The sequence below is a fragment of the Mirounga leonina genome, unplaced genomic scaffold (assembly GCF_011800145.1).
Source record: "Mirounga leonina isolate KUSES-001 unplaced genomic scaffold, KU_Mleo_1.0 Mir_151, whole genome shotgun sequence".
Taxonomy (NCBI): domain Eukaryota; kingdom Metazoa; phylum Chordata; class Mammalia; order Carnivora; family Phocidae; genus Mirounga; species Mirounga leonina.
This window is the reverse complement of record NW_023270377.1, coordinates 108,243,608-108,259,014: the sequence shown is the minus strand read 5'-3', so window position 1 is coordinate 108,259,014 and position 15,407 is coordinate 108,243,608. Positions and strand designations below refer to the sequence as shown.

Sequence of the window (15,407 nt, the reverse complement as noted above, 5' to 3'; positions counted from 1 at the left end):
AGCCTTCTTTGGAGTATTTTCTTTTCTTTTTTTATTTTATTTATTTTATTTTTTTTAAGATTTTATTTATTTATTTATTTGAGAGAGAGAATGAGATAGAGACAGAGAGCATGAGAGGGGGGAGGGTCAGAGGGAGAAGCAGACTCCCCGCCGAGCAGGGAGCCCGATGCGGGACTCGATCCAGGGACTCCAGGATCATCACCTGAGCCAAAGGCAGTCGCTTAACCAACTGAGCCACCCAGGCGCCTCTAAGCTAGATGCTTTCATTTAAATGCTCAAAACACGGTCAGGCAGGAGCCCCAATTTCACCCATGCGTAGACTTGGTAAGGCCAAGTGCCTTGCCCCCAGTTTCACTGTGGGTGGGCTTGGCCACACACTGTAACTGCCACACCGCCCCTGAACAAATTTCTTATTCAAATTTTGGAAAAACGGGTGTTTTTGAGAGCATTAGTTTAGCTCACAGTATGAAGAAAGTACGGCAAATCGCACGGGCCTCAACCCTCCTCCGGAGGCAGCGCCGATTTCCTCTCAGCGGGAACAAAGCAAGCATTCACTGAAGCCGCGTGAGGATCTGGTCGGGTCCCGCCCTTCACCTAGGCACCTGCGCAGATTGAGGCCGACGGAGCTAGGCGCCCCAGGCGCGCGTGACGTAGTAACGCTCGACGGTGCGTGATGACGCTAGGGCGTGCGCTCGGTGGCTCGTAGGGGAAGATGGCGGCTGCTCCTTTGGAGGAGAGGGATTGAGAGGGGTGGAAGGAAGAGGCCGGGCGGGAGAGACATTCCCGACAGTGAAGACGAACCCTTCGCTCACCATTCCTTAGGAGCTCTGCTCAGCGCTGGAGGGTGAGTGCAGCGGCGGCACGGGACCCCTCGCCTGCAGCAGGCGGCGGCACTTTCCGCCATTTTCAAGCTCGGCCGTTGCGTGCTTTGGGGGCCTGGAGGGGCGCCTGAGGACAGGTTGGGAGAGCAGTGAGGATCGTTGTCGGGAGGGCACTTTGAGGCTAGTTCGAGCTTTAGGGGAGGGAGCTAAAGGCTTGAGGCAGACTGGGGAAGGAGGGCATGGTAGGACTCCCTCCTGACTGGGAACCGGTGGCGACAAGAAGACGTAGGTAGGGTAGGCCACGAATAAGACGTGAAGTTTAGAGAAGGGAAACGCATTAAACTGAGGTTTGGGGCGGGAGTGGAAGGGGTTGAGCCGAGAGTTGAATGGAATGTGGCTTTGAGTAGTTGGTTCAAGGGGTCTCGGGAAGTTAATGCGAAACCTGTAAAACAGCGGCAGGCTTCGCCTCGATATTATCGTGTCTTGAAATTGGTGTTTGTAACAGGGATAAATCCACAGTTTGACAAGCAAAAACCCTCCTCCTTTGGAAAAGTTACATTCCTATTTTGTTTGCTTTAGATCATGCTACCTGCCAGTGTCCCTTCAATAACTCCCTCCACATCTCCGGTTTTAAGTTGCTTTCTGACAACCAGATATTTTAGGATCTTAGAAAACTTTATTTTTTAGAAAAGAAAATAAATACTGATACTAGGTTGTTGTAACCCTTGTGGTTAGTGGCCCTTCCGTTGAAAGAGGAAGGTCGGTCGATAGGGAATTCCGTAATTGGATCTGTTTAAATCAGATCAGAAAAGTTACTTGTAGAAAGCCTGTCAATATTTTGAAGTAATTTTTTTTTTTAAAGATTTTATTTATTTATTTGCGAGAGAGAGAATGAGAGACAGCATGAGAGGGAGGAGGGTCAGAGGGAGAAGCAGACTCCCTGCCGAGCAGGGAGCCCGATGCGGGACTCGATCCAGGGACTCCAGGATCATGACCTGAGCCGAAGGCAGTCGCTTAACCAACTGAGCCACCCAGGCGCCCCTGAAGTAATTTTTTCACAGATGACATTAAGTTCACTGTTCAGGAACTTTGGAAGACATTCGAGTATGAACAAAAAAGCCAGTGTTAAAGGAATACCTCTTGGGAGCGCTGAGTTGACTTTTAAGTACACTCTGGAGATCTAGTGCACGCAGTATTTTTTGCCTGTGAACGTGAAGCAGTGGTAGATCTATTTAATTCAAACAAAACTTTTAGAGACTGTTAGTTAAAAGGAAGCATGTTACTTGTTCCCATGGTGGCATTTTTCTTTTCCTAATCTTAATTGCATTTGACACCCATTTTTAATCACCATAAGATACTTTTGCACTTTTTAATTGGTCTTCCTGCCTAGAAGATAAAATACTGTAAAGATCTGAGTTTGTGCAGAGGCTTGAAGTTACGTATTTAGCCTATTTTATTGAAATTTACAGAAAAATTTTATCTTTCTATTCTCGTGTTAAGAGTATTGGTAGAAAGTTGGCCTTGTATCACAATGATTTAGTTTCAAATCCTTATCTATGATGTTGATGACTTAACTTGCATTCTTTGGTTGGTGAAAAATATTAAAAGGTCAGATTTTGCCATCACAGTTGTATCTTGATCTATGGCTTTAGTTACACTTTTACTAGCCACTTAAGGTGCTTATATAGTTCTCTCTGCTAAGTAGTAAGTCCATATTTTTCACATTACTTTGGGAAAAACATGTTATTTATTGCCCAAGTTCAAACTGTTTCATATTTCTGAATAAGGAAGTGAGGTCATAGTAAAGCTTGTTTTCTTTCATTCTGAAGATTTTATTTATTTGAGAGAGAGAGCACAAGGTGGTGGGTGGGAGGGAGAGGGAGGAGCAGACTCCCAGCTGAGCTGAGAGCAGAAGGCCGATGCTTAACTGACTGAGCCACCCAGGCACCCCCATAGTAAAGCTTTAAAACTACAGCAAATACATTGACAGAAATACTAGTGAAAGTCTTTCACTCACAGGCATACATATGGAATCCTTTTGAGAGTGCTTAGCAAAAAATTAGGACCTTTATGACTGTTTTTAGATAAAAGTGGTATTTGTAGTCTGCAGATTAGAAATCATCATCAAAGTATATTTACTTAAATATCAAACTTAACACTTGTTTAAGCATTGCAGATTTGTTGTTTTAAGATTCCAGATTTTCCTACTTTTCTGTCCAAATTATTCCAAGATTTCATTTGTGTTGAAACTTTTGCTTGTAAGAGGTGTTATATCTGGATATATATATATATATATATTTTTTTTTTTTTTGGTGGTGGAATGGTGAAAGTTTCTCTGTTGCTGTAATGTGTTGTGTGATGAGTAAGTTGCCAGACCATAGTTTTAATGCTGAAAGATATTTGATCTTTGTCTTTTACATTGACGTAGGTTAAAAACTTTTCTCCTTGAACACACTCTGTGGTTGATATCATTTCTGTCCCCATTGCAAAAGACTTACATTAGTCCTAGGCACAGAAGCTCTTAAGTATGTTGGAAGATCTTACCCACATTACTCTCCTCCTTTCTGGTCCTTGAACATTTTATGTAGTATTTTCTGGTGGAGGAGTGACTTCATAATGTTTGTATTGTACCTTATATTCGTAATTTGAGTGCTTATAAATTCTCAGAGCTGGTTAATATTGGAAAGGGCATGGCTTTCAGCAGCAGACAGACCTAGGTTTGAATGACAGGCTCACCACTAGCCAGCTTTTTTTTTTTTTTTTTGACAGAAAGAGCCCATGTGAGCACAAGCAGGGGGAGCAGCAGAGGGAGAGGGAGAAGCAGGCTCCCCACTGAGCAGGGAGCCCGACATGGGGCTCAGTCCCAGGACCCTGGGATTATGACCTGAGCCAAAGGCAGCCGCTTAACTGAGCCACCCAGGCGCCCCTAGCCAGCATTTTTATATTGGGTCAGTTAATTAAACTCTGAACGTCAGTTTTCTTACATATAAAAATGTTAATTATTGTAATAGTTATTTCAAAGGTGAAAGAAAGTGATACGTAGTAAGCATTTAGTAAATTTTGGCATTTTTTTTTCTGTGACTTGAATTTAATTGGCTGTCATTTTCAGGGTTTTTTTTTTGAGGTATAATTGACATGTAACATGATATTAGTTCGAGGTATACAACATAATGATTTAGTATTTGTATATATTGTAAAATGGTCACTTCAGTAAGTGTAGTTAACATCTGTCACCACAGTCACAATTTTTTTTTCTTATGATAACTTTTAAGATCTACTCTTAGCAACTTTCATATATGCAATAAAGTATTATTAACTATAGTCACAATGTTGTATATTACGTCCCCATGACTTACTTATTTTTTTTTTTTAAAGATTTTATTTATTTATTTGAGAGAGAGAATGAGAGAGAGCATGAGAGGGAAGAGGGTCAGAGGGAGACGCAGACTCCCCACTGAGCAGGGAGCCCGATGCGGGACTCGATCCAGGGACTCCAGGATCATGACCTGAGCCGAAGGCAGTCGCTTAACCAACTGAGCCACCCAGGCGCCCCTTACTTATTTTTTAATAACTGGAAGTTTGTACCTTTGACCCCCTTCGCCAGTTTTTAAAGTTTAACTCAAATATCTTTGTTAAAGATTTACAGTCTCATTCTTCTGTTAAACTGTTCCTTTCTCTGTGTTATTAATAGATTTTTATTTTATTTTATTTATTTTTAAAGATTTTATTTCTTTATTTGACAGAGAGAGAGCACAAGTAGGCAGAGCGGCAGGCAGAGGGAAAGAAACAGGCTCCTTGCTGAGCTGAAGCCCGATGTGGGCCTTGATCCCAGGACGCTGGGATCATGACCTGAGCTGAAGCCAGATGCTTAACCGACCGAGCCACCCAGGCGCCCCTCTCTGTGTTAGTAAAGCATTTTGTGCATATGTCTACTTAATATATTTTGATTATGTATCTTCTTCTCTCCTTTGTGAACTCTTTGAAGGCAGATACTTTATTGCCTTATATTTTTGTATTCATAAAGACTAGGCATTATAAAAATTGAGAAATGATAGAGTGAGTTTTCTACAAAAACTTTCCTCGGGGCACCTGGGTGGCTCAGTAGTTTAAGTGTCTGCCTTCGGCTTGGGTCCCAAGGTCCTGGGATCAAGCCCTGCGTCTGGCTACCTGCTCCCGTCAGGCTACCTGCTGGGCGGGAAGCCTGCTTCTCCCTCTCCTACTCACCCTGTTTATGCGCTCTGTCTCTCTCTCTGTCAAATAAATAAATAAAAATCCTTAAAAAAAACCAAAATACTTTCCTCATGACTACTGGGATCCGTTTTCACACAGATCTGGTTTATTTCTGCTCCTTGCCTTTACTTAAGACCTCTTTGCCTGCCTCCCTCCTCTCAGACCATTCATGTCCTATCCATTCCTCAAAATCCAGTTAAATCTCATCCCATTAATGAGGTCTTTAGTGACTTTATTTATAACTCCTCTCTCCAGTTAGCCTAGGGTCTGTGTGACTGCCTTTTGTTACTTTGTGTCCTATAGTACTTGGCACTATGCCTTACCCATTTTGAATAGGTCCTTGGATGATAAGTGCAAGACTATGCTGAGGCCGAGTTTGTTATAGGCACCTGCTGTATTCACTGTCGCACTTAGTAAGATACTTTTAAGGAACAATTTCCCCTTTTTTGTATGTGGAATATTCTGGTAACTTTTCCCCCATCTTTATATGTTATGAGAAATTGCAAACATCCAGAAGAGTTGAAAGAATGAACACCTATTGGGGCGCCTGGGTGGCTCAGTCATTAAGCGTCTGCCTTTGGCTCAGGTCATGATCCCAGGGTCCTGGGATCGAGCCCTGCATCAGGCTCCTGCTCCGCGGGAAGCCTGCTTTTCCCTCTCCCATTCCCCCTGCTTGTGTTCCCTCTCTCACTGTGTCTCTCTCTGTCAAAAAATAAATAAAATCTTAAAAAAAAAAAAAATGAACTCCTGTTACCTTCCATTTAGATTTACCTGTTACTAACATTTAACCATTTGCTTTAGCCCTCTACCTCCCTGTTCAACAATCAGTTGAAATTAAATTGCATATATCATGCTGTTTGTCCCCTAAATACCTCAGGATGCGTCTCTTTAAAATAATGTCATTCTTTCACACTACACATTTTTATTTCAAACCAGACTCTACCTAAGGCAATATTAAAAACACAGTACCATTATTATGCCTAACGCAATTAGCATTAAGTCTCTGGCATTCACTTTTAATTTTTTAATTTTAATTTTTATTATTTTTTTAAGACGATTTTATTTATTTGGAGAGAGAGAGAGAGCGAGAGAGAGCACAAGCCAGGGGGAGAGGGTGAAGCAGGCTCCCTGCTGAGCAGGAAGCCTGAGGCGGGGCTCAATCCCAGGACCATGGGATCATGACCTGAGCCGAATGCAGATGCTTAACCGACTAAACCACCCAGGCGTCCCCATAACTGACATTTTTTAAGAGTAAAGGCATTTGTTTTGTTTTCTCTTATTTTGGGGGATATTATTACATACTCAACAGATTTTAATTTTTTTAGTATGTTAGTCAATTAGAGTCATTAGTGGACAAAGCTAGGAAATGTGTTTTCAAAAATCATCAGTTTATATTGGTATTTTTTTTTTTTAAGATTTTATTTATTTATTTGAGAGAGAGAGAATGAGAGAGAGCACATGAGAGTGGGGAGGGTCAGAGGGAGAAGCAGACTCCCCGCCGAGCAGGGAGCCCGATGCGGGACTTGATCCAGGGACTCCAGGATCATGACCCGAGCTGAAGGCAGTCGCTTAACCAACTGAGCCACCCAGGCGCCCCTATATTGGTATTTTATTTTAATTTAATTTAACTTATTTTTAAAAAAGATTTATTGAATGATTGATTTATTGAGAGAGAAAGAACCTGTGAGAGGTGGGGAGGAGGAGAGGGAGAGAGAGAAACTTAAGCAGACTCCATGCTTTGCATGGAGCCAATATGGGGCTTGATCCCATGACTCTGATGAGATCACAATCTGAGCTGAAACCAAGAGTTGGACTCTTAACCAACTGCACCACACAGGCACCCCTTTTTTTATTTTTATTTTTTTAAGATTTTAGTTTTAAGTAATTTCTGCACCTAATGTGGGGCTTGAGCTTACAACCCAGAAATTAAGAATCGCACGCACCATTGACTGAGCCAGTCCGATGCCCCTATATTGGTATTTTATTTTTATTTTTCTTTATTTAAGAAAGAGCGAGAGGGAGGGGAGAGAGAGAGCGCACACGTGTGTGCGTGCACGGGAGCAAGGGGCAGAGGGAGAGAGAGGGAATCTTTTTCTTTTTTTTAAGATTTTTTATTTATTAGAGAGAGCGCTTGCGTGTGCACAGAGGGAGAGGGAGCAGAGAGCTCTCTGCTGAGCAGAGAGCCCAAAGTGGGGCTGGATCCCAGGACTCTGAGATCACAACCTGAGCCGAAGGCAGACACTTAACCAACTGACTGAGCCACCCAGGCATGCTGAGAGAATCTTAAGCTGGGTGTGGAGTGCAATGTGGGCCTTGATCTCGTTACCCTGAGATCATGACCTGAGCCGAAATCAATACCTAGAGGCTTAACTGACTGAGCCACCCAGGTGCCCCCCCCCGCCTCCCAATATTGGTATTTTTTTCCATCTTGGTATTTTAAATTCAAATCACAATTAACATTATTATTGGGATTTCCAACAAAAAAAGAGTCAAATTTACAGTGCTGGTATTACTAACAATCCTACTGAGTATGGGTGATTTCAATCCGTATTTTCCTTAGAATGTATCCCACTGAAGATGAACAGTTGATGAACTGGGAAGCCTGCTTCTCCCTCTCCCACTCCCCCTGCTTGTGTTCCCTCTTTCACTGTGTCTCTGTCAAATAAATAAATAAAATCTTAAAAAAAAAATTTATCATCTTAACCATTTTTTTTTTTTTTAAGATTTTATTTATTTCTTGGAGAGAGAGAATGAGATAGAGAGCATAAGAGGGAGGAGGGTCAGAGGGAGAAGCAGACTCGCTGCCGAGCAGGGAGCCCGATGCGGGACTCGATCCTGGGACTCCAGGATCATGACCTGAGCCGAAGGCAGTCGCTTAACCAACTGAGCCACCCAGGCGCCCCTCATCTTAACCATTTTTTAAGTGTACAGTTCAGTAGTGTTAAGTACATTCACTCGTGCCACAGATTGAGAATTTATCTTGCAAAACTGAAACTCTGTACTCATGGAACAACTCCCCATTTCTGCCCCCCTCCAGCTCCTCGCAGTCACTGTTCTACTTTGTTTCTATAAACATAAACATATATACATATAAACATACCTCATATGATTGAAATCATGCATTATTTCTTTTAGTGGCAGGCTTATTGCACTTACCATAATGTCCGCAAGGTTCATCCATGTTGTAGCATGTGACAGGATTTCCTTCCTTTGACAGCTGAACAATAATCCATTGTATGTATATACCACATATGTGTATCCATTCATCCATGGGGCATCCATGGCTATTGTGAATAGTGCTGCTGTGAGCATGGGTGTCCAATCTGTTCAAGATCCTGTTTTCAATTCTTTTGGATATATACTCAGAAGTGGGATTGCTGGATCATATGGTAGTCTGTTTTTAATTTTTTGAGGAGCCTCCATCCTGTTCTCCATAGTGATAATACCATTTTACAATCCTACTAATAGTATAAAAGGGTTCCAATTTCTCCACATTCTCACCAACACTTATTTCCTGTTTCTTTCATAGTAGTCATTCAAATAGGTGTGAGGTGATACCTCATTCTGTGTTTTTCTTTTTAAAGATTTTACTTAGAGAGAGAGTGCGAGCACATGAGCAGGGGGAGGGGCAGAGGGAGAAGCGGCAGACTCCCTGCTGAGCAGGGAGCCCAATGTGGGGATCAGTCCTAGGACCCTGATATAATAACCTGAGCTGAGGAGCGTCTGGGTGGCTCAGTTGGTTAAGCGTCTGCCTTCAGCTCAGGTCATGTTCCTGGGGTCCTAGGATTGAGCCCCGCATTGGGCTCCCTACTCCACGGGTGTCTGCTTCTCCCTTTCCCTCTGCTCTTCTCTGCTTGTGCTGGTGCAAGTGAGCGCTCTCTCTCTCTCTCAAATAAATAAAATCTTTATTTTTTTATTTTTTTAAAGATTTTATTTATTTGACAGAGACAGTGAGAGAGGGAACACAAGCAGGGGGAGTGGGAGAGGGAGAAGCAGGCTTCCCGCGGAGCAGGGAGCCCAATGTGGGGCTCCATCCCAGGACCCTGAGATCATGACCTGAGCCGAAGGCAGTCGCTTAACCAACTGAGCCACCCAGGCACCCGGGTTGTCTTTTTATTATTGAGTTGTAAGAGTTCTCTGTATATTCTAAATGCTACAAGTCCCTTATCAGATTTATGATTTGCAGAAATTTTCTCTCATTCCGTGGATTGTCTTTTCACTTTCTTTTTTTTTTTTTAATCTTTGCATTCCTACCCACTTTGAGAAACAACATCTAGACCAGGGGTAGGCAGATTTTTTTTTTTTTTTTTTTAAGATTTTATTTATTCATTTGACAGAGACAGAGCGAGAGAGGGAACAATAAGCAGGGGGAGTGGGAGAGGAAGAAGCAGGCTTTCCTCAGAGCAGAGAGCCCGATGCGGGGCTCAATCCCAGGGCCCTGGGATCATGACCTGAGCCGAAGGCAGATGCTTAACAACTGAGCCACCCAGGCCTCCCGTCTTTTCACTTTCTTGATGGTGTTATTGAAGCACAAAAGTAATTTTACAAGACAGGAGCTTTAACCAACTAAGCCATGGAGCCCACTCACAAAACTAATTTTGATGATGTCCACTTTATCTATTTTTTCTTCTGTTGGTTGTGCTTTTGGTGTCATATCTTTTTTTTTTTTTTTAAGATTTTATTTTTAAGTAATCTACACCAAACGTGGGGCTTGAACTCACAACCTGGAGATCAAGAGTTGCATGCTCCGCCGACTGGAGCCAGCCAGGCACCCTTTGGTGTCATATCTAAAGAAGGCTTTGTCTAACCCATAGTCATGAATATATATATTTACTCTATTTAATGCAATTAGCAATTGGTCAAGCTTTCGATTTACCCAGCCAAGAATGTGGATTGTTGTCCATGGTTGTAAATATGAATATGACTTTGATTTTTTGGTTAGAAAGTTATAGAGAGTTTTACTTTTGTGGTTAGAAATCTATAAGCTTTCGGGGCACCTGGGTGGCTCAGTTGGCCAAGCATTTGCCGTAGGCTCAGGTCATGATCCCAAGGTCCTGGGATTGAGCCCCATATCGGGCTTCCTGCTCAGCAGGGAGCCTGCTTCTCCCTCTCCTGTCCACTCCTGCTCTCTCTTGCTAGTGCGCTCTCTCTCTAAAATAAATCTTAAAAAAGAAAAAGAAAAATCTATAAGCTTTAGTTTTGATTCTAATAAAAGTAGTTTTACATAACTATTGAACCTTTGATTTTATTTATTTATTTTATTTAAGATTTTATTTATTTGACACAGAGAGACACAGCGAGCGAGGGAACACAAGCAGGGGGAGTGGGAGAGAGAGAAGCAGGCTTCCCACGGAGCAGGGAGCCCGATGCGGGGCTCGATCCCAGGACCCTGGGATCATGACCCGAGCCAAAGGCAGACGCTTAACGACTGAGCCACCCAGGCACCCCTTTTATTTATTTTTTAAAGATTTTATTTATTTATTTGAGAGAGAGAGATCATGGGCAGGGCGGATGGGCATAAGGAGAAACAGGCTCCCCACTGAACAGGAGCCCAATGTGGAGGACTCGATCCCAGGACCCTGGGATCATGACCTGAGCCGAAGGCAGACGCTTAACTGACTGAGCCACCCAGGTACCCTGAACCTTTATTTCATAAAGAAGAGGTTCATGTCAAATAATGAAGGACATATATTTTATTGGTGAAAATTTTTTAACTTCATTTTTAATATTTGATTAAGTCTCAGTTTATTGTATCCTTAATAACCACTGTATTTTTGACATCCAGACTGGTTTGGAGGGAAATACCAAATTACGAGGGTATGTGTCATAGGGTAATTGAAGACACTGCATATGCTAAATACTGAGGAACTTGTTAGGCTTTAGGCCAATATGGGTAATAGAACTAGAAACTGAGAACTACTGCTCCCCAATCAAGAGGCACTCAAAGCCTTAAGCTTGTCATTTCATCTTGCTATTGACAAACTTGAAATATACAGGACCATCTCTTTAGGATCGTTGCTTTGGGAATAATTTTGTGTGTTCTGTTAAGTGCTTTTACCTTCAATTTAGGTGTTTGTTTTTAAACTTCAGTAGGTTAAAAATGAGCTAAAAGAAACTTTGGAAAATTCTTACCTGCTCCCTGTGTAATCTTGAAATTATAGGATTGTTTTATTACTGGAGGTCATCACATCTAGACCTTTTAATTAGAATATAAACAGGATTGAAGAGATTAAATTTGTTTGTAGTCACATGGTGATAGAATCCAGGGCATTTGAATACCAGTTTTAGTGTTCTTTTTTCCACCTTTACAAAAAAACCCAGAGCATTTCGTGGTATAACTTGTAAGGGCTTTTTGGTTCATTGTCTTTGGGAGAGAGCTAAAGTTACAACAGTTACATACCTAGAAGAGCCTAAAATAGGAAGATCTTCCATCGGGAATTAAGAGATTACAGAATTGCTTACCAGTAAGGACTTTGGTGTACTTTTGTTTTAGTAATGCAGTGATTTTTAGCTTTTAAATCTGCATTTAGCAGGCTATTTCTTGGTAGATTTTATAAACACACCCACCCACCAACCCACCCACACATCCCAAATGTGTTGCTCAGTGCCTCCTTCATGTTTCATGTACTCTTAGTTGATATTAATAAAGAGTATTTTTTACCCACATTTTCTACCGACAGTGCTCATTTCCAGTTATATTTTTTACGTCAGTTTTGTGCCCAGAGTAGACATTTCCAGTTTCGTGTCTGACCATGTTCCTAACACTATAGTTAGGCAGCATTACTTTTATAAGTTATTTTGTTTTTATGCATTCACTCGTTCATTTACATACTATATGCATGTGTTAAAGTAAAAGGTACAAGAGGATGTACAGTGATCTGTCTTTTTCCTGCAGTTGTCTTCTCCTTTTACCTATCTAGTAGCTATCCCTGTTAACAGTTTGTTACAAAATCTTCCAAAGTAATTTTGAGGTATATGTAGCAAGTTTATATACTGTAGATATGCATATGTTCCTATTTTTGTTACTTTTCACATACACTGTAATATTTTTTTTTTAACGATTTTATTTATTTATTCATGAGAGACAGAGAAAGAGAGAGGCAGAGGGAGAAGCAGGCTCCCAAGGAGCAGGGAGCCCGATGTGGGACTCGATCTCAGGACCCTGGGATCATGACCTGAGCCGAAGGCAGACGCTTAACCATCTGAGCCACCCAGGCGCCCATTTTTTTTTTTTTTTAAGATTTTATTTATTTATTTGAGAGAGAGAGAATGAGAGAGAGCACATGAGAGGGGGGAGGGTCAGAGGGAGAAGCAGACTCCCTGCCGAGCAGGGAGCCCGATGCCGGACTCGATCCCGGGACTCCAGGATCAAGACCTGAGCTGAAGGCAGTCGCTTAACCAACTGAGCCACTCAGGCGCCCATACACAGTAATATTTTATACATTGTTTTGTACTTTGATTTTTTTGACTTGACAATGTATCTTGGAGATCCTAAATAATAGTTGCATAATACGCATTGTATGTATATTTCATGGTTTACTTTAACTAGTCCTCTACTTAATAGATGTGTGGTTTCCAGATTTTGGCTATTGCAAAAGATGCTTTGTTGAATAACCTTATGCACATGTGTTCACATATGTGTAGGGATAGATTCATGGAAGTGGAATTGCTTGGTCAAAGTATGTGCACTATTACTGTATGAATATGGTTGTTTTACTCACATCAGCACTTGTATTACGGTTTTTGCTTTTGTTTTTAAGATTTTATTTTTTAGAGAGAGTGAGTGCACAAGTGGGGGTGGGGCATGGGGAGAGGGACAAGCAGACTCCTTGTGGTGTGGGGAGCCCAATGAGGGGCTCCATCCCAGGACCCTGAGATCATGACCTGAGACAAAGTCAGACACGCAACCGAGTGAGCCACCCAGGCACCCCTGCTTTTTTTTTTTTTTTTAAAGATTTTATTTTAAGTCATCTCTATACCCAATCTTGGGCTTGAACTAACAACCTAAGAGATCAAGAGTCGCTTCTCCACCGACTGAGCCAGTCAGGTGCCCCTGGATTTTGCTTTTTTGAGTGATGTTGCTTCTCAGTAAGTGATGAGGAGTCATTCTGGTTTTCTTTTTTTTAAGGATTTTATTTATTTATTTTAGAGAGAGAATGAGAGCTCATGGGGGAAGGGCAGAGGGAGAGAGAGACAAGCAGACTCCATGCTCAGTGTGCAGCCAGGTGTGGGGCTTGATCCTAGGACCCTGAGACCATGATCTGAGCTGAAACCAAGAGTCAGATGCTCAACTGAGTGAGCCACCCAGGCGCTTAGAGGGGTCATTCTTCAGCATGAGTAATGACGGGAATTTAAAATCACTAATTTGTCCCTTTTTGATAATTTTTATGGGATATGTTTTTGCATAGTAAAATGTTATGCAGCTCATTGAATACCTTATGTAAGGTAGATCCTGAAAGGCAGTTCATTAGAATCTTGTTTCGTATAGGTAAAAAATTCAGATTTTAGGGTGCCTGGGTGGCTCAGTTGGTTAAGTGACTGCCTTCAGCTCAGGTCATGATCCTGGAGTCCCGGGATCGAGTCCCGCATTGGGCTCCCTGCTCATCGGGGAGTCTGCTTCTCCCTCTGACCCTCCCCCCTCTCATGTGCTTTCTCTCATTCTCTCTCTCTCAAATAAATAAATAAAATCTTAAAAAAAAATTCAGATTTTAGTAAAAATTTATGAAGAATGTAAAAAATTTAGCAAAAAATTTTAGTAAAAACATATACTCATTTTTCCCTGGATTATTATAGTTGATTAAATTGTTTTCTGGCCTCTTATCCCTGTGTTACCTTTCATAGGATAATTTATTTTTCTAAAATTCAGACTTCCTTACTTACATTTCTGGGATGATTCATCATTGTCTCCAATGCTAGTGTTATACTTTTTGGACCCCATGGGGTATCTGATGAAAGTTGTATACTCTTTTCCCAGAAAAAATGTAAATATTCATATTAGAATTCTTGCAACTTGAGGTAGGGGGTGTAATTGAAATCCCTTTGCCTGTTTACGTATCCATAGACCCCAGGTAAGTCTCACTGCATTATTTGATAGATTTAGCATGTCTTTAGCATGTCTAGGTTGGCATAACATGAATTTCAGAATCTATCTCCACTATATGAACTTAGGTTTTCAGCTTTTTCCTCTGCTGCTCCCTCTTAACACTTACCCTGTCCATGAACCACTTTTAAAAACTCAAGTGCACCTAAAACGAATACAGTGTTATATGTCCGTCGTGTCTCAATTAATACAAAAACCTTTTACTCCTATTGCTGTTTCCTTTGCTTGGAATCCCTCTTCTTCCTCTTTTCCAGTTGGTATATTCCTTCTTTTATCACTGCATAAATTAATTTACCTGAAACTTTTCTGTTTTACATCTGTGCTTCCCCACTCATTAATTCTTGTTTCTTCCCATAGCATTCCCTCATAGCATTTTAAAAATAATCCTTCAGTATGCATTTAATAAGGCCACTAGATTATCACATACTTACTGAGTACCTACTGGGTTCCAGGTCTAGTTTTGTTTGTTTGTTTTGGTGTTAAAATATGCTTAACGTGGGGGCGCCTGGGTGGCTCAGTTGGTTAAGCGACTGCCTTCGGCTCAGGTCATGATCCCGGAGTCCCGGGATCGAGTCCCACATCGGGCTCCCTGCTCGGCAGGGAGTCTGCTTCTCCCTCTAACCCTACCCCCTCTTGCGCGCTCTCTCTCACTCTCTCTCAAATAAATAAATAAAATCTTTAAAAAAAAAATATGCTTAACGTAAAATTGACCATTTTAACTTTTTTTTTCTTCCAGTGTAGTTAACATTTTTAAGTATACACTTGTTTGATATTAAATACATTAACAGTGTTGTATAACCATCTATCTCCAGAACGCTTTCAGCTTTTCTTTTTTTTAATTTAATTTTTAAATTAAAAAAAATTTTTTTTTAGGGCGCCTGGGTGGCTCAGTTGGTTGAGCGACTGCCTTCGGCTCAGGTCATGATCCTGGAGTCCCGGGATCGAGTCCCACATCAGGCTTCTTGCTCCTTGGGAGCCTGCTTCTCCCTCTGACCCTCCTCCTTCTCATGCTCTCTGTCTCTCATTGTCTCTCTCGCAAATAAATAAAATCTTAAAAAAAAAAAAAAAATTAAAAAAAATTTTTTTAAAGATTTTATTTATTTATTTGAGAGAGAGAATGAGATAGAGAGAGAGCATGAGAAGGGGGAGGGTCAGAAGGAGAAGCAGACTCCCTGCTGAGCAGGGAGCCCGATGCGGGACTCGATCCCAGGACTCCAGGATCATGACCTGAGCCGAAGGCAGTCGCTTAACCAACT

General features: G+C 41.6%; 1 protein-coding gene across 3 annotated transcripts in view; it reads left to right on the top strand.

The window, feature by feature from the left end:
• The first annotated feature begins 670 nt into the window (after positions 1 to 670).
• WDR33 (WD repeat domain 33) overlaps positions 671 to 15,407 on the top strand; it is a 115,776-nt gene continuing 101,039 nt past the window's right edge. For all 3 annotated transcript variants that reach the window (XM_035008277.1, XM_035008279.1, XM_035008280.1), the window contains exon 1: positions 671 to 844. The gene's annotated coding sequence lies outside the window, so the exon portion shown is untranslated. The remainder of the gene's footprint in view (positions 845 to 15,407) is intronic.